Raw genomic sequence first — 18,092 nt, 5'->3', positions numbered from 1 at the left:
TTCGCCTCCGATTTGATAGGCTTCCCTTAGATGGTACAATTGAGGCACATGTCCCAGATGCCAGCTGCATGCCATGAAGTCCCATTGCTTTGTGGGACTCTGTCTGCAGGGGTTGATGGGGCCTGTCACAGCCATTGGACATGCTGCTTCTCTCTAGAAATCAAATGGTGGGGCAGTGGAGTTCATCTTGCAGGTGAATTATTCTGTCTGCCATCCTGTCAGTTTCATTAGGGAAGGCATTTGCCAGCTCTGTGGGGAAAGCCAGGCCAGTGAGCAGTGGCAGGAAAGTTCCAATAATAATTCAGAAATTCATAACTCTAAATGTACTTAAAGCCAGCCACTCAACAAATGTCTACTACCTGTGTACCAAGGCACCAGACACTGCCAGTAAGGGACAGTGTGGGCTCTAGATGGCACCATGCACACGTGGAGGAAAACTGAGTGCATTTCTGTGGGTGCCCAGGGTGGCAGGGCCAAGCCTGCTTAGAAGTTGCCGAGATCCATCAAGGGTTGCTCAGATTTTTCCAGGGCCAAACTTTTGATCCTGTAAGCAATTTACCAGGATTCACAGAAGGGCTGAGGGAGAAAGGAAAACATTGGCCACATCAGTGATTATGGTGACCACACCCAGCAACTGCCAGTTGGGAGTGCACAGCTCTAGGCTGGGGAATGGCTTTCTGTGTGCAGAGGAGCTTTGGGACTTCAAAGGATGGATGCATCAATGGTCCAAAGAAAGGCTGTGCAGGGGCCAGGAGCTGGGTTAGCCTCAGGGCCACAGCTGGGGGCGGGATGTCACAACTCTGAAGATGGGAAATAGGGGTTAAATTCTGACACATTACACCTGGTGCAAAACCCAGCTCTTGGTAACTAAGAGAAACAACAGCAGTCAGACTGGGGACACTTGAACTGAGTTGAGGGGCTGTACAGAGATTTGAGTACCTCCGTGGCCACAGTGGGTGGCTGGGGAGCAGAGCACTAGAAAATGTTGGAAGGTGGAACCTTTCTACATTTTGAGGTGTGTTTATTCTCAGGCTTCTGGACAGACATTTGAGCCATGATGGAGAAACAGGATGCAAACGTTAAAGTCTGGGCAAAGGGACTGTAATGGGTGTTTTTGTTTTCCCAATGTTGACATCTCTTTACAAGCATGACTTTATCTCACAGGTGTAGGGCGTCATTTTTCTGCAGTTTCTCCTACAAGGGAAAACCGGAACTTCCTGTGGTGTTGTTTTAACTAAAGTCACTTGACTTTTCTCAGGGGCCACAGAAACCATTCCAAGGCCAGTTAGTTACCTGCTTCAAAAGCATGCTTGAGTGTTTGGCACCTGAGCAGCCTGCAATGCCAGAGAACTGGACAGCATAAAAGCTTGCTTTACACACAGCAGGTTTTCTGTGAAGACCCTGAGGGTGGCTGAGCTTAGGACTGTCTTATTTTTTAAACAAACTTTACTATTTCCATGTAAAATGCTTTGGATGTTGTTTGTACAGTTGTCAGATTCTACAACAGCCAATCAGCAGAGATCAGCGCAGAAGGAAATTCTCCCCAAAGTGGGCAGGAGTTGAGCTAAAGTTTACCTAAAGGCGCCCCCCCACATACTGAGCACTGAACTCAATGCCTTTTCACTGAGCTATGTCCCAAAGCTGTTTGTGTGTTATTTTTTTATTTTGAGACAAGGTCTAAGTTACTAAATTGCCTAGGCTGGGCTCAAACGGGCAATCCTCTTGCCTCAGCCTCCCAGAGTGCTGAAACTACAGGCTTGCTTAGAGAGCTGGTGAAAGTCTCACTGGTAAAGGATTCTGCATCACAAAAGGGCAGCCTGCTTTGCTTGGTACAGTCATTCCTCCCTAAGTGTTCGCCAGCAGCTGTAATGGATGGTAAATTCATGAATTCTTAGCTCTGAGGTTGTGCATCCATGATTATCGGTGGTGATTTCCAGGGCTTCCCAGCTGTCACCTACCCAGTTCTTTGCCCTCATGCTGCCACAATCACCAGCCACTCTCACCTGGGTGGCAGAACTGGACTGCAAGTTTTACTCCTTCAGTCTGACCCGGAGATTCCCCACCTGTGATCTGTTCCCATGATACTTGGCATAGCTGTACTCTGGCACTCAGATGAAGTTGCTCCCTGCTCAGCGTCTCTCTGATTTTGGTTCCTGTTCAGTGAAGTAGAAGCCCCTTCCTCACACAGCTCTCAACACTGGCCCTCCACACTTCCCAGACTTGCCCACCACACTGCAGCCGCACCCATCACCTGCTCTTTGCCCAGAGTGCAGTAGCCTGGGCTCCTTCCCCCATTCACCCACAGCTGCTCACCAGTGCCTGCCCTGTGCCAGATGAGCAGCCCTGTGGAAATGATGGGCCTGTGGGACAGGCACTGAGTGAATACGGGGCACGGGAGGTGCTAAGTTCTGGGGGCGGGTGAGAGTGGAAGAGGGCAGGGAGGCCTCCCAGAACAGTTCAAGTGGAGCAGAGACCAGGGCACAGTGCAGCACTGTGTTAATATTTTCCTTTGCTTACTGTGAGCCCCACCCCAGCCTACAATCCCTAAGTGCCTGAAAACCAAGACTGCCCTGCTCCTTCTGTCTCCAGGGCTCCAGGATGTGTACCAGCATGCAGCAGGTGCTCCGTAAATATTTGTAAAACAAACTTAAGTGCTAGGTGCTGGGGATAGAGCGGTGGACTTGGGCTCTGGTATTTTCCTTGCTGTGCACAAACATGTTGAACACAGAGCCTGTGCTATGTCACTGAGCAGCACCCCCAGCCCCAGGGCCCCAGGCTTAATCTTGATTACTGACTTCACCTGCTTGGTCAAGAGGATGGCTTCCTCTCAAATAAGGGCATCCTCTAAAGCAAATCACCCCTTCTTCTCATCGGCCACTTCAGACAGTTTAGATTCTCCCAGAGTTTTCCTGGAAGGGGACACATTTGAGGAAGTTGAGTCAGTGGTCACTAAGAACACTGGGAGATGCTAGCAAGATGAGATTTCTTGGGAGGAGCAAGGTGCTGGAGGAAGCCTCCACTTCTGACAAGTGGAAATACACTTGTGGAAGATGAGAGAGAATGAGGGTAGAGGCAGAAGAGGAAGGCCATTAGAGTCCATGGAGGCAGCCCAGGTTTTTTGGCCCAAAACGGCTGGAAGAGCACATGTTCCAGCAGCAAAGCACATTTGGGTCCTATGTCCAGGAGCCCAGGACCCTCAGTCAAAGCACTTGGCTGCCCATGAGGTGAATCAGGTGAACTTGGCAAATCATTTCACTTGTAACCTTGGCAAAGAAAACATTCTGTGGGGTACAATAGTGCATGCCCATAACCACAGCACCCTGGGAGGCTGAAGCAGATCAGATTCAATTCTGAACATAAGGATAAGACAAGGAGCACAAAAAGGGCGTCAGTGGGTGGGAAATGACCACAAGGAGGCCCCAGGTGGGAGGGGGGTCACTGCTAAAGTAGCCGAATATGTCTTCTAAAGTGAGCCAAGGGCCTGGAGAGCATATGAAATGCCGAGCTATCTCAGGTGCTGGGTTGGGGGAAGGGTGAGATGGGGGAGAAGCTCCCTCAGCTCACTTTGCAGGGCTCCTGCCAAGGCTGGTCTTCGCGAGGATGGATGCAGAAACGCAGGGTGAGGGCTAGAGGAGCTTGACTAAGGTCGGTCCACGGAGGGGAAATCCTGGTTGACGTCCGTCTCCTTGTGTGTTGAGTGGGGATGATAACACCACTTAGCCCACCTACAGGCCCTTGTGTGATACAGCTGACCAGAACATGCCCTGTAAACCCTATATTGGCCAACAAACGTGTGGGAGGGGGTCTGGGAGTTCCACCTTCTGTGTTGGGTTGAGCTGCAGAGCCTGCCCTCGGGAGGACCCCAGATGCTCCTCCTCCTCGCCCTCTGTGATGTTTGATTCTCCATGAGTCCTCACCCTGACTTCACCAACAGCCTGTGAGGAGGAGGAGGAGGAAGAGGAGGAGTTCGTAGAGGGGAGAGCACAGATCTGGGAAGTGAGGTGCTTGTGTAAGGGGCTGGACCTTGTGCTGAGAAGTCTGTCCTGTGGAGATGACTCTCACAATGTTTTGAAGCAGTGGGGAAGAGAGGATTTACCAGAACAATACTAATCTTGGGGCAGGGTATCAAGTCATCAAATGACAGCCGTGTGTCTCTTGACAGTGGGGCCATGTTGTGATAAAGTCATTGTCAGGCAGTTTTGAACGTCACCTGGGGTATTTCCCACAAATGTAGGTGGTACAAGGTCCATCACTTAAACCGTCTCTCTTGTTTCTTCAGTACTGGAAATCAAACCCCGGGCCTCTACAGTGATCTACATTCCCTGGGCCTTTTTCTTATTTTTTTATTTGGAGACAGGGTCTCACTAAATAGCCTGGGCTGGACATAAACTTTCAATCCTCCTGCCTCAGTCTTCCAGAGTGCTGGGATTACAGGTGTGCAACCACCAGCACCCAATTTGATACAATCAAGAGACACAGCCGTGTAAGGCTGCTGCTGGTGTTACAGGGCACACTGCTTACAGTAAGCTTTTTTAGTAAGTAGGAGTATGCTGTAAAATAATGATATAAAGTACAGTAAACACATAAACCAGTAACTCAGTTGTTTATTTTCATTAAGTGTTATATACTTCAAATAATTGTATGTGCTGTACTTTTATCTGCCAGGTTTGCGTACACCAGCCTCACCACAAACATGTGAGGAATGTGTGGCACTCAGACACTATGAAAGCCAGCGGATCACCAGTTGATAAGGATTTCAGCTCCATGGCAAAGCTCATGGACTGTGGTTGTCATCTACTGAGACTTTAAGTGGAGCGTGACTTGTATAGTTCTATTTTACGTAGTACTCTAAAATAAACAGAAGACCAATAGAAATACTAAATAGAAGAACAAAACCACAAGGAAAGCATAGGTAAATATTTACATAATCCGGAAAAGAGTTTTGAGTGTAGCATCAAGGAGAGAAAATAAATGGAATATATTTGATTCCTGACAGAGCATGTGCTCTGTAAAAAGAGATACAAATGTCAGCAGGCAAAAATACAGGCCCAGCATCAAGTCCAAAGGATATATTCTTAAGGTATGAAAACAGCTAGAAAACTACCCCACAAAATGGAATACCATAAGAGAAAAATAGAAAAGCAGACGTCCCTAATAGCCAGATGGAACCACTCTCTATCACAAATCGAAGCAATGGAAGTAAAACTAAAGGATTAAACACATCTTCAAAAGAATTTTATTAGGAATTTGAGACTAATACATTATTACTACAGTAATATCCTGGCTTAATGCTGGATCTTAAATTCTAAAATATTATGAGAAACGTCATCCAATAAATGTGTGTAAACTTGAATAATTTCTTTAGAGATATTAAATGTTAATGCAAAGATTGAAGTCATTCCTAATTAGCACTTTCATACAAATAAACATGATTCAAGCTCTTTGTTTTCAAAATTAAGACCCATAAGGTAAAATTCACTTGTCACTTTATCTTCTAGGTAGTATAAATTTTAGCTTAGCTTGTTATAGAATAGTATCAAAAAAGTTTCAAAGTAAAGAAGAATTGGTTCCTGCTGAATTTGGGAACTGCCACATGGCAGTTCAAACCCTCTGCTGACTGGGGCTGAGGCTGTGAGAAGCATAGATTTCAGGGCTCCAGAACTTCTGGATGTCCATGATTGTGGATCGTCATTCTGCACTTGGATGAGCAGTGGGTGAGCATGTGTGTGTGTGTGTGATAGGAATGTTAGCTGGAAGACATCACATGCTTTGAGTTTTATGAGTTAAGGGAGTGTCAGACACTGGCTGGAAACGAGGCAGCTGGCCTAGTAGGAACTCTCCAGGAAAGCCTCAGCCAAAATAGTAAGAGGGACAATTGAGGGTCTCTTGTTAGGGATCAACTTTCCCATGGAGTGAAAGAAAGCCAGAGCAGTGGGACAAAAGACATGCATCTTATTCCTGACTGTCATTCATAAAACACCCTTTGTCTATTCAGAATGATTTTAGAACTTGGCTCTGTGGGCCAAGGGTAGAAAAGAACAAGAAGGGATTTCTTATCAAATTACACTTTCAATGAACTGAACTTTCTATGAAAGAATTCAAACCCACTTCATTGAGTACTTTTTAAACAAATTTTAAGGAAGGAATTGTTTTAAGTTAGAGATGTCATGTGGGAAGTGATTTTACTGAATGGCTCCAGAGGACATTTTTTTTTAAATGGTGATTGTTAACTGAGTTAAAGCCAGGGAAGGAAGAAAAAAAATAGGGTGTTCAGTTTTTTTCATAAAGACTACTTGCCTGGCAAAAGCATATTCCTCTGAGCTCAGTAAATACACTAAACAAATGCCAGCTCCACAGGGTCATAAATCCTTGGGGGACCTGACTCTGCCCTTCCCCCAGTACAGCAAATGACAAGTCATTTGCATGCACCAAGTGATTCCCATTTTAAGCCACCCCAAGATATTTTTTAAAAAATGCTTGTGTTCATCCAAAGCTATTGATCCAGCTACTGGGTAAAGACTCTGGATGCAAAGACAGGGCTCAGGAAACAAGCAGCTTCCTCTAGAGGTCTCATCCCTTCAGGTGTCAGCAGAGAAGTTATGATCAAATATTTATTAGCGGTGCCTCTGGCTGGGCTGTCTCAGCAGAAAGGAAAGAAGGCATCTCACGCAAGGGCTGGATTGCTAATTGAGCACTGCCTAGATTCAGACGAACATCTGCTCTTTAATTACACAAAGAAGTCTCCAAGCACTCCTCCCTTCTGCTCCTGGGATGCAGATGCCTGCTTATTTTGTAACTGTATTTAGTCATGGAATTTCCAGAACCTCTTGGTCTGCAGAGGAAGCCCGTGGCCAGTGAGTCAGAGTGTTAACTCATGCAAAGGATTATCTGGCAAAGCAAGAGATGATGCTTAGATGCAGTCATGACTAGTTTGGATCATTGCAACGTAAGTGTGAGGTGACACTAGGATTCTCTGCTCCCTGTCTTAGTCAATTTTTTGTTGCTGTAACCATTTACATGAGACTGGAAAATTTATAGCATTGGTATCTACTTGGCTCATCGCCAGGAAGCCCAAGGGAGTGGCACCAACATCTGGCAAAGGCCTTGCAGTATCCTAACATGGCAGAGGGCATCACATGGCAAGACCGAGCGATTGTCTGAGTTCAAATCTGCCTTCCTCTTCTTACTAAGCCACTAGTGAGTCCCCTCATGGGGAGCCCCACCCTGATGACCTCATCACATCCTAACAACTTCCCAAAGGCCCCACCTTCAAACACCTTCTACACAGGAATTTGGAGATTAGATTTCCAACACATGAAATCTGGGGGATTACATTCAAAAGGGTAGCACTCTACCATGGTGGGAGCCAACCTGCCATCCCACACCACCAGTCCCTTGCTCTGCTGGAAACCTTTCTCACTGGCATCTCCCAATCATTCACCCAAGTATTAGTGCAGAAAAGCCAGCATGAGAGGCAGTGAGGTCTCATTTAGTTCTCAGAAAGAGAATTCTATGAGTATCTTTATACCCTTGGGCCTGTTTCTGACCTTCTAATAGCAGTAATCCCAACTGTTAAATAAGCTGAACTATACCTGTGAGGTCTGTAGTCAGAGCCACAGGTTCTAAACATCCAAGTGGCAGCAGTCTCAAAATTCAGTGGAGAAAGTGTTTTGTTTTGTTTTTTTTTTTAAGTGAACCTAGAGCCTGGTGCTTACAAAGCACACACTCTACGGCAGAGCTACAGCCCCACCCCTACAACTGGGTTTTAAAAGTATAGAAACTCCATTTTTGGACCTTGTGATTCAGTAGGTTTGTGTGAAGCCTGGAAATAGGCTGGTTTCTAGAGGGCAAGAATTTTTTGAGGGCTAAGCGCTATTCTATTAACCTGAATGCATTAATTCATCCTGTGAAACAACTCCAGGAAGAATCAGGTTCTCGCTTGACCAGGCGAGTCTGTGTCTGGGATCCTGGGAGGGCTGGGCTGGCTGCTTCACCATTTGTGTTTCCATTTTCCCATGCTGTGCAGTGCAGACAACCCGGCCACCACGTGTGCCAAAGGTGTCACAAGGACAATTGTTTGGTTGCTGGCCAGAAGATATTAAATACAGTCCTACCAAACAGTGGCTAAATAAACAGTCTGATTGTCATTGGCCATTTAAGTCTGCCTGCAGTGTCCACCCTAAGCCCTGTGTTTTCTCTTCAGCTGTCTTTGCTAGGCTTGAAGAAAACCTGGTTACGTCAGCTGCAGCAGTTGGCAGGGGAAGCCCGGGGAAAGAAGATCTCATCCCAACCACAAGTGGATCTGAAGCACCTCAGCCATCTCCTATCCTGACAACTCGGGTGAGTGTCCATCCCGGCAAGGGAAAGCCCTTTGCTCCAAAGGCCTGCAGTCACCTGTCATCATAAAGGTATATTATGTTCATGTGTTAAAAATCACTGTGAGCCACCAGGCAAAGGAACAAAAGCTGTTTCCTGATTTTATCCGGTGAGCAGGATTTTTTTTTTTTTTTTTTTTTTTTTTTTTTGGTACCGGGGATCAAACTCGAGACCTTGCACTTTCGAAGCAGGTAGCAGAACCACTGAGCTAAATCCCCAGCTCTAGAAGTTCTAATCTTAGGAGATTCCAGAGTCAAAGACTAAGATTTCTCAAACTAGTAAGGAATAAGGTTTTTAAGTTTCTAATTTACAGCACATTTTTTAATACAGTAAAAAAAGTCTCCTTTGTGTTGTGACCATGTGACTGCTCTAAGTTCCTAAATTTGTATTACGTTTACAGAGGTGTTAAACATGGACCACACTTATAAACATGGAATCTAAGCAGACACATTCCCTCACCTAATGGGCTATTATAGACAGAATGCCCAGGTGCTGGGAGAGAGGGAGGAAGGGAGGGATGGAGGGAGGAGGTCGGGAGCCACATCCTTGGTCCTTTGAGAATTCATAATTCCCTGGTAATGCACACAGGCTCCTGACGGCCTTGTGTGCCCTTCCCCATTGCTTTATCTAATGCAGCCATGTGGGCCTTTCTGACCTTCAATATACCAAGCATGGTCCAACTTACGTTTCCTTTTTCTTAGCCCAGAACATTCCCCATTCTGCCTAGGTTGACTTTCATGACAAATTCAGTGTTGTCTCGAAGAGATTTAATTGAAATAATGCTCTCCTGCAACTCCCAGGAGTTATTCTTCAGCCCTGGGATTGACAAAATACTCCAAAGACTTGGCTCACCAATTATTTTTATAGATAGGACTTTTCCTAGAAATGGAGACTTGGATGAAAAGTTTGTGGCAGTGTTTATAAGAGAAGAACTGAATTACCACCTTCAAAGCTGAAAGTATTTACCTTTTTTGCCTTGAGTGAAAAAATTTGTCTGGTGTAGTTGATATTTTCTTCGCAGCATTTCCAGCCATTAAAAACTGCCTTCTGAGGTGCATGCAGTGGTGCTCACTGTAGTTCTAGCAGTTTGGGAGGCTGAGGCAGGAGGATTGCAAGTTCAAGTCCCTCCTGGGCAACTTGATGAGACTGTGCCTCAAAATATAAAATATAAAGGGCTGTGGATGTAGCTCAGTAGTAGAGCACTCTTTGGTTCAATCCCCAGTAGCTGGGTTCAATGTCCACTACTACAAAACAAAACAAAAAAACTACCTTTTGTATTTGTTTACATGCTATATTTTCATATTCAGCCACCCAGCCCACCTGTAAGCTTTAAGAGTTTATTACTCATATTCCAAGAGCTTGGAACTATGCCAGGCTCATAGAAAATACTCTGTGGCATAGTTTTTTATTGTTGCAAAAATCACAGAAGTAAAATTCACCACCTTAACAGTTTTTAAGTGTACATTTCAGTAGCGTTAAGTATTTTCACATTGTTACACAGATCTTCAGAATTTTTTATCTTGTAAAACTGGAATTCTACCCCTATTACATAATAACTCCTCATTCTTTTCCATTGGCCCCAGTAACTGCCATTCCACTTTCGGTCTCTGGTATTTTGACTACTCTAGGTACCTTGCATGTGGAATCTTACAGAATTTATCCTTTTGGCCTTGGCATAACAGCCTTGAGGTCCATCTGCTATTTCCTGTGTCAGGAGTCCCCTCCTCCATGAGGTTGGATCATGTTCCACTGTATGTGGGCACATTTCGTTCATCCATGCAGCCATCCACGCCCATTGGGGTTGTTTCTACCACTTCATGGCAGTTATTCATGAACAGAGCTTCTAGGAATCACCATCCTGTGTGTATGTGATTTATCTTTTAGACGTCATGCTTTGAGTTCCTTGAGGTTTATATCCAGAAGTGGGATTGCCCAATTGTAAGGTAGTTCTATTTTTATTATTTGGAAAAACTGTCATTCTGTCCATAGTAGCGACACGTTCCCGTGAACAGTGTACAAAAGTTCCAGGTTTCCTCTTCAGCAACTGATATTTTCTGGGGCTTTTTGATAGTAGTTATTGTATTAGAAGTGAGGCAGCAGTTTATTGTGGCTTTGATTTGCCTTTCCCTGGTTAGTGGCACTGAGCCTCCTCTCACATGCTTCTCGGCTATCTGTGTGTCATCTTTCGGGAGACATCATTTCAAGGCCTTTACCCAATTCATCATCGAGTGATTTGAGTTTTTTGTTGTTCAGTTGTAGAAGTTCTTTACAGGTTTACCAGATACTGATTCCAAATGTCTTCTCCCGTCCTGCAGGTGGGCCTTCTCTTCTGTCGATTGTAACCTTTGATGTAGAAATGCCTTTACATTTGATGTGGTCCAGTTTGTTTTTCGTTATATCACCTGTGCTCTCTAGCTGGTTTGTTAAATCTTACGTTGGCATGAACTTTGGAGTCAAGAGAACCAATTCTTTAGAATCTTCTAATATCTTAATATCTTTTAGTATGCTGATGAGTAGACTAAAAAGCTGACAACCTTTAGAATGAGGTCTGAAAACACAGCTGGATGAGAAGGTTGTAGATCCCCCCCACAAACACACACACACACACACACCTCAATTTCTATGGAGAGGAGAGGCTCAGAAGAATAAATTTAAGTTCATCACCATTGGCCAATAACTTAATCAATTGTGCACATTTAATGACATTGCCATGTAAAAACCCAGACGGATATGGTTCAGAGAGCTTCTGACCCCTGGAAGTCCCTGGAGAGGGCACAGAAGCTCTGCACCTTCCACATAAACTCACCCTATGTACTCCTTCGCCTCATCATAGTGATGTCCTCTGTAATAAACCAGGAAATGTTGGAGAACTCCAAGTCCTGCTCTGTCCCAGGTGGTTGTGAGTTGGGGCACACTCTCAGATTGCTCTAAGCTTCATTTGTACATTGGGACTAAAGCTGGATTGCTTTCATAGGGCTCTGCGTGGAGTGAGCTCTCCGCGAGTCTGGCTGCCACACTCATGGAGGGAGGCATGTAAGCGTGATACCTTTATCTGCCAAAGAAAGGACAGAGGGAAAATACTTTCAAGTTTACGGAAGGAAAGAGGAAAGCCTAGGGCTTCTGGAAGTGTGCACGCTAAATACTTGGAATTCATTTCTAGGGTTGACTTCAATTAATTCTCATCCCCACCCTTATTGTGTCTTTTTGTTGGTTTTCTTGTTTCTACTTTGAACTTATGCCATCACATCATTTATATATTTACACCACTTTGAATCTATTGTTAAGTCAGAGTATAAGCCAACACTCGGCTTCATTTTCTCTTTTGCCTCATTTGCATCTCTAATAGGCGCCAGCAGGTGCAGAAAGTACAACAGGTCCTGGTGTGGAAGATATGTCAACCTTAGCAAGCTCAACCCAGAGTCACCAAAAAAGCCAGACAACTACAGCCCCACCTATGGCAACCGAAACCTCAACAGGTAAAGAGAGACCAGTTACCCCAGTAGGTGTTGATCTAGTTTTGAAAAATCTATGTATTCCCAAAGTCCATGAACAAATACAATGATCAATAGAGGATACAGCGGAATGCAAGAGTGAATTCTGAACCATGTGGTGGGTTCAGAATTTGATTTTTGAGTTGCTAAATCAAATCCAATTTGGGGGCTACCAGAAATATCTCTCTACTTGCTTGGTAACTAGTGATACTGTTATTCTTACCTACAAGGGTTAGTAGCTGCTAATGTTGTTTTGCTGGCTGGACATTGAGAACTTTGTGTTGCTGTCCAGCAGTGTGCAATTCAGCTGACGTATGTGAGTCTAAATAGACTCTACACTAATATTTACCATCTTAAATCAAGTTTGTGTTCATCCACGTGGGACAAGATTCTACACCACACTTACCAGGATTGGGGTTGTGTTTCAGCACTTGCATTGAGCAAAAAGCCAAGAAAGGCTAAGCAAGAAGAGACTTCACTTCTCAATATAAGTGATCATCATAATGCAGTTCAGAATTTTAGAGAACAACTCATGTGTAACGTGAATTGACAGCTGATTAGCAACAGAAAATTCTTCTATGTTAAGTACTCTTTTTGTGATACCAAAAATCCTCTTATAGTCCCATAAGAAATATTTCTCAGTTACCTGGGACATACTCATTATCTCTACTCTTGTTCCCTGCCCCACACATTACAAAAAGTGTGACTTGGAGCTCACATGTGCTTCATGTTTCACTCTGCCAGGGTGTTTCACGTGTGAGTTAAAATGTCATTACAAGTGGGCCTAGGCCACTTGGTTACTCTGGAGGCTGGAGGAGGAGGGTCCCAAATTCAAGGTCAGCCTGGGTCACTTGGCAAGATCCTGGCTCAAAACATAAAAAATAAGAAGAGATAGGGACGTTGCTCAGTGAAGTAGAGTGCTTGCCTAGCATGTACAAGGGCCAGGGTTCAATGCCTCCTGCTACAAAAAAATAGTCATTACGAGCCCTTGATTTTTAAGCAGGTAATTGTTTTAGGACAGCAGGTGTCCACTTTTCTTAGGAAATGCTTAAATATGATGATCGTGTATATGGTGCGTGCTCATAATCACCGTCAGTGGAATAAGGAATGGGGGATACAGGGCTAATATGCTCTCAGTCACTGGCAGATTTTCTACAAATTCACTTAATTTTAGTATGCATTCTGTAACTGGTGGAATCTTTGATGGTGATAATGGTGTATTTCGGGCCTGGAATCAGCAGCCAAGTCAAGATGTATAAGCTAACGATTGACCTATCTCTGCTAGTAATTGGCTTTCAGGAATGACATTTTAAGAATAGATTTGATGACCTCGTTGCTCTAGGAAGTGCCAAGCCCTGCAGTCTCTCCACTGTTTTCTATGGTGGGGTTCCCCAATCCATTTGTGCTCCATATAAGTGCTCCAGAGCCATGGATTAGTACAGGGGAAAGCTGGATTCTGGGCCCCCACCCTGGTGCCATTTTGAAAAGGCACCCTTCTCAAGGAGGATCTGGGTACAGAGGAATAGCTTTTTCAAACTCAACCAGTAGAAAAAGTGAGCATCTTTCTAAAGATGGTTGGCTCCAGTGTGTTGGAAAAAACCAACCCCGACTCAACTCAAGACTCTTTTTCCTCCTACTCACAACACAAGTCACTTCTGACATGAGATACATGAGCGCCATCCCCCAGCACTGAGCCAGTGTGAAATTCTACAGTGGACACCAGCTGGTATCCTTGTAGCCCAATTCAGTTCCTGCTCCATCTGGGGCTGGTGTCAGATGCCATATTCGAAGACTCAACCTCCAAACCCTTAGATGGCAACTGCAAACCCCAGGTGGTTCTGTCTCTACTTCTGACCAACCAGCCACAAATCAGGGTTCCCATATCCCCTCTTTGGGGTCAGTTCATTTGCAGAGTGGTTCAAAGAGCTCAGAGCAATACATTTACCCTTTATTATAAACACGATTACAGTGATACCAAAGAAGAGATAGATGGGGCAAAGTGTAGGGGAATAGAGCAGTTTCCATGCTCTCTTTGGACCATCGCCCTCCAGGATCCTCCTGTGCCAAGCCAAAGGGAAGTTCTCTGAACCCTGTTCTTCTGGGTTTTTATGGAGACTTCATTGCATAGACAAGATTAAAGCACGGACAACTGTGTCAAAATGTAATTGGACAAAAGCAGGTAATTTATTGTGAGAACCAAGCAGGGCCTATGTGCTTAGGTTCTTTCTGGCTCTTCTGTGCAGCGATCCTTACTCCAGTATCCTTACTTCTGCCTCTGATGGACTGAGAGGAGGGCAGAGAATTTCTTTCAGGCCAGCCAGCTTGGCAAAAGAAAGCCAGGGGAAGATTAGTGTTTCCATGAGCCACCTTGGAGAAAAGAAATTCTAGTTTCTATTGTCTGCCTTGGAAAAGGAGTTATGAGCCAGAAACTGTGGAGGAAAACCAAATGCATGTATATATAATCACAGGCAGTTTTACTTTTAATTAGAAAAGCTGTTGGATATCAGGATATTTTGCAAGCTGTGAACTAAGATTCTCTTCAGTTTCTCATTAAAATCAATGTATCTTGGTTTCTCCATCTGCCAACTAGCTGAACAGCTACTGTTGAATGGAGTTAAAGATTCAGCTTACCAAGAGGTTAAAGGGAGAAACAAAAACCACTTTTATTTGAAATTAGGAATTGTATAGAATTACCTAAAAGAAAGGCACAATGAAGAATGTTCACATCGCGACTATTGGGCTAGGTTTGACTGCAGACAGGAATCCTAAAGTGGGTGTGGCATAAACACCTAGGGTATATTCTCTGTTCAGGTTTAGCTGGGCATATTGCTTCCCTGTGAAGTCTGGAACTAGGTACCAACAAGCACGGAATATATAGCACAAGGTGAATAGCAGCTCTGCTACCTCTTTCTAACCTAGAGTATTGCTTTCAAAGTGAGTAGCAGACCTTGTCACCATTTGTAAGCTTTTCATGATTCTGGTCTTGGACTAAGGATATACAGCTTTGGCTTCTTTTGCTACCATAATCTCAGAAACTTGTTGACTGTTTATTTCACATCTCTGTGGCTTAATGTATACAAAAGTACTATGAACCCATGCACGTATTTATACATTTGATCATAATATCCTGCCAGAGCTTGATTAACAAACCTCTGTCCTATTTATTTAAGAAAGTATCCTCTCTGCAGATGTTTTGCTATTTTCCACTCAGAATAAAGTCATCTTTTGCCTCTTGTTAAATGCTAGTAATTAAATCCTAATAATTCTGTATCATCTCTTTCTTTGCAGTGAATGTGACTGAGCCAACACAGACAACAGTTCATAAAGGTAAGCAAGGTTTTGGTATTAAAGTATTCCTATAGGGGTTGAAAAGAAAATTTGAGCCTGATCTTTGAGGTGAGTTACATTCTTTCTTGGATTTCTCCCCCTTCTCTCCTTCCTCCCCCTTTCTGGAAAGGTAATTACTTTTATTTGGATACAATCCGGGCTGGGGGCGTTGCTCAGTGGCAGAGCATTTGCCTAGCATGCACAAGACCCTGTCCTCAGGTCTCAACACCACAAAAAATAAAATAAAATAAAATACTAGCCAGTGCTTCTGCACTTGTGAGCTAAATTCCAATGGATAAGGGAGAAATGACCTAGAGCACTTGCTCTGTGCAGTAGGCAGTGCCACTGTTTTACATGACGTGTTGTATGTGTTTCCTAAGTCTCAGTGTTTTTATTCTCTCCCTTTCAGATGGTTTGTCAACAGTGAGCCTGGCTGGAATTGTCATTGGACTCTTAATCACCATCTGCTTCCTTGGTGGAGTCATCTTTCTATTTGTCCGGAAAATGTCCAATTGATTCTCGTAAGTAAATACCCCTGTGCAGTTAGCAATTGTGGCACACACTCTGGAAGGCTAAGGCGGGAAGATTGCAAGTACAAGCCCAAGCCCAGTCTAGGCAACTTAGCAAGACCCTGTCTCAAAATAAAAAAGAAAAGAAAGGCTGGAAATGGAGGTCAGTGCAAAGGCCCTGGGTTCAATCCCCATGTTGCATGAACAAAGGCAATCATGCCCCAAACTCAAAACTAGTAGAAGCTTTTATATAAAGTTCATGATCAACAACCTCAGGACCTTGCATTTACAAGGCAGGCATGGTGCCACCAAGCTAAATCCCAAACCTACTCAGACTTTATAAGTCCCCCTCTCCAAATAAATAAAAGTCAAAGTTAGTTCTTAAACTGATTTCTGTTGAGATCTGACCAAATTTGATTCTTGCCTCAATTTTCCAAATGATCAAATATGAAAGAAAACCTGAACAAGTTTTAACTTGGTGCCTAATCCCCCACCTACAGCCATCAGAAGTGGGTGGGTTTTGGAAAAGCCCCTGTCCAGGAGCCAACTCATCCCTGAACAGGAATTCCCTGGGGATGGAGAAATCTTTTCATCAGTTCCTTCCTTCCAGCCCTGCCCTGCATACTCCACACACAGGTCCATCATGTAACTGTACCCCCACCCTCATGGATGGAGGAGGGAAAGGGCTAAGTTCTCCTTTGTAAACTTCTCATAAATTCAGAATGAATCAAGTTCATGTCCAGAGGAAAACCTCTTCTTATGATGGAGAAGAAGGGAAAGGACATGATATACATCTGGGAGTCAAGGAATATGGTTGGAACACAGCTACAGATAGACGATGTTTGGAAATGCCAGGAAATCTGACTCTGACTGTGTGAGAGAACCAGGGATCAGGAGGCCAGTACAGGTGAGGGGAGAAAGGCAAAATTCTAGAACTGGAGGACTTAGGAAAAAGGACAATGGAGACAGGAACTCACTCGCAGGACTATTTTTCACAATGCCAGGAAGAGAAGCAATAGTCCCCTTTCTTTGTTTTCACAGGTCCCAAAGAGTTGGAGAATCATGCCCTCGGCCAACATGTTTGGAAAAAGAGTTTCTGTCTTCCCCCATTCCCTGTCCCCAGCTGGTGGGAGAAGATGACCCATGGACCACTCACACCCACTCAAAAATCCATGGCGATTCCCCCACGTGCCGTAAGCAGCTGAAGGAAAGATAATTCACATGACTTGATTCCTCTAAGCATCTGCCTTTTGAAGAAATTTTTAAATATAAATTTTATAGCTGATTTAAACACAAAGCACCTGGAAAAGGAGACAAAACTATAAAACTGATCTGTCACTGAGCCAGTATCATTTGATCGATGTTAGTGACTGTACTCGTGTCTTAATCATTGTCTTTGTTCTGTTTTTGTTAAAATGCAGTGGAATCTGGAGATGTTTATATCCATGGAGACCATGATCCCAAGCTCCATCAGGGCACAGACATTTTGCAATTGCTGATCTTTTGAAAAGTACACATTCCAGTCTGGTTTGGTCTAGTTTTTAAAGCCCGACTGGGTAGGAAAGTCTAAGCTTGGAGAACAGATGACTTATTTGCTCCCCCTAAAAGCAGTTGCTTAAGTCATTTCAAAGGTACACATTTTAGATCACCAACAGGAGGTCTACCCTTTGAGGAAGGTACTTTGTTTCTGGCAAAACCTAGAGCCACCTCTAGGCCAGCGATGACTGATGACTCAAAGGATGTGTTCCCACCCGCCCTCCCCGCTTCCCTCACCTCCTGGCAGCCAAAGTTAAGGGGTGGCTTTCTCCCCAGTCAGTGACACAAATCCACCAGGTTGATGTACGCAGATCACAGCCCCAGATGCCCAGGAAGTTGCTGGATGCCCCATGGTGCTAGAAGGCCCACTCTTCTAGAAACCAAGACCCAGTTTGATCCCCAGGCAGAAAGAAACCCTACCTATGTGTGCCTTTGGCGGGGAACTGTCTCTGAGGAAAGCAAGCAGACCAAAAATAACCCTGCACAATGTGTTTTAAAAGCAGCTGGACTTAAAGATATGATTTAAAATAAAATAAATTTTCAGTGTTTCTGACACCCTGAGTCTTTCCATGGGGTCATGTTGCAAAAACTCAAAATAAAGGAGCATGAGGGCCCGGGTCTGTCCCCTCACAGTACAGCATGGTGATTCTCTTCCCGTGGACACACTAACTTCTTTTTCCTACAAAAAAATGTTTTTATGTAAACCAGATGCTCTGTCATGATTGTGGTTGTGCAACCCTGATATCCTCTAAACACAAGAGCTCATAAAACAGGAAAAAATAAACGACCCATTGGAAGCCCAGCCCACCATCCCTCCCCTCTTCTCTCTCTCTCTCTCTCTCTCTCTCTCTCT

At 44.3% G+C, this 18,092-nt stretch overlaps 1 non-coding gene across 1 annotated transcript; it reads left to right on the top strand.

Moving 5' to 3' along the window:
* Positions 1-8,206: 8,206 nt before the first annotated feature.
* LOC104858937 lies at positions 8,207-18,086 on the top strand. The gene is made up of 5 exons (XR_004514239.1): positions 8,207-8,340; positions 11,723-11,852; positions 15,156-15,194; positions 15,604-15,715; positions 16,745-18,086. It is a non-coding gene; the product is annotated as an uncharacterized LOC104858937 (transcript).
* Positions 18,087-18,092: the final 6 nt, after the last annotated feature.

Source organism: Fukomys damarensis, unplaced genomic scaffold (genome assembly GCF_012274545.1).
Source record: "Fukomys damarensis isolate Sample0158 unplaced genomic scaffold, DMR_v1.0_HiC HiC_scaffold_24, whole genome shotgun sequence".
In the NCBI taxonomy this organism is placed as follows: domain Eukaryota; kingdom Metazoa; phylum Chordata; class Mammalia; order Rodentia; family Bathyergidae; genus Fukomys; species Fukomys damarensis.
The sequence above is the reverse complement of the archived record's forward strand: the minus strand, read 5'-3'. Positions and strand labels throughout refer to the sequence as shown.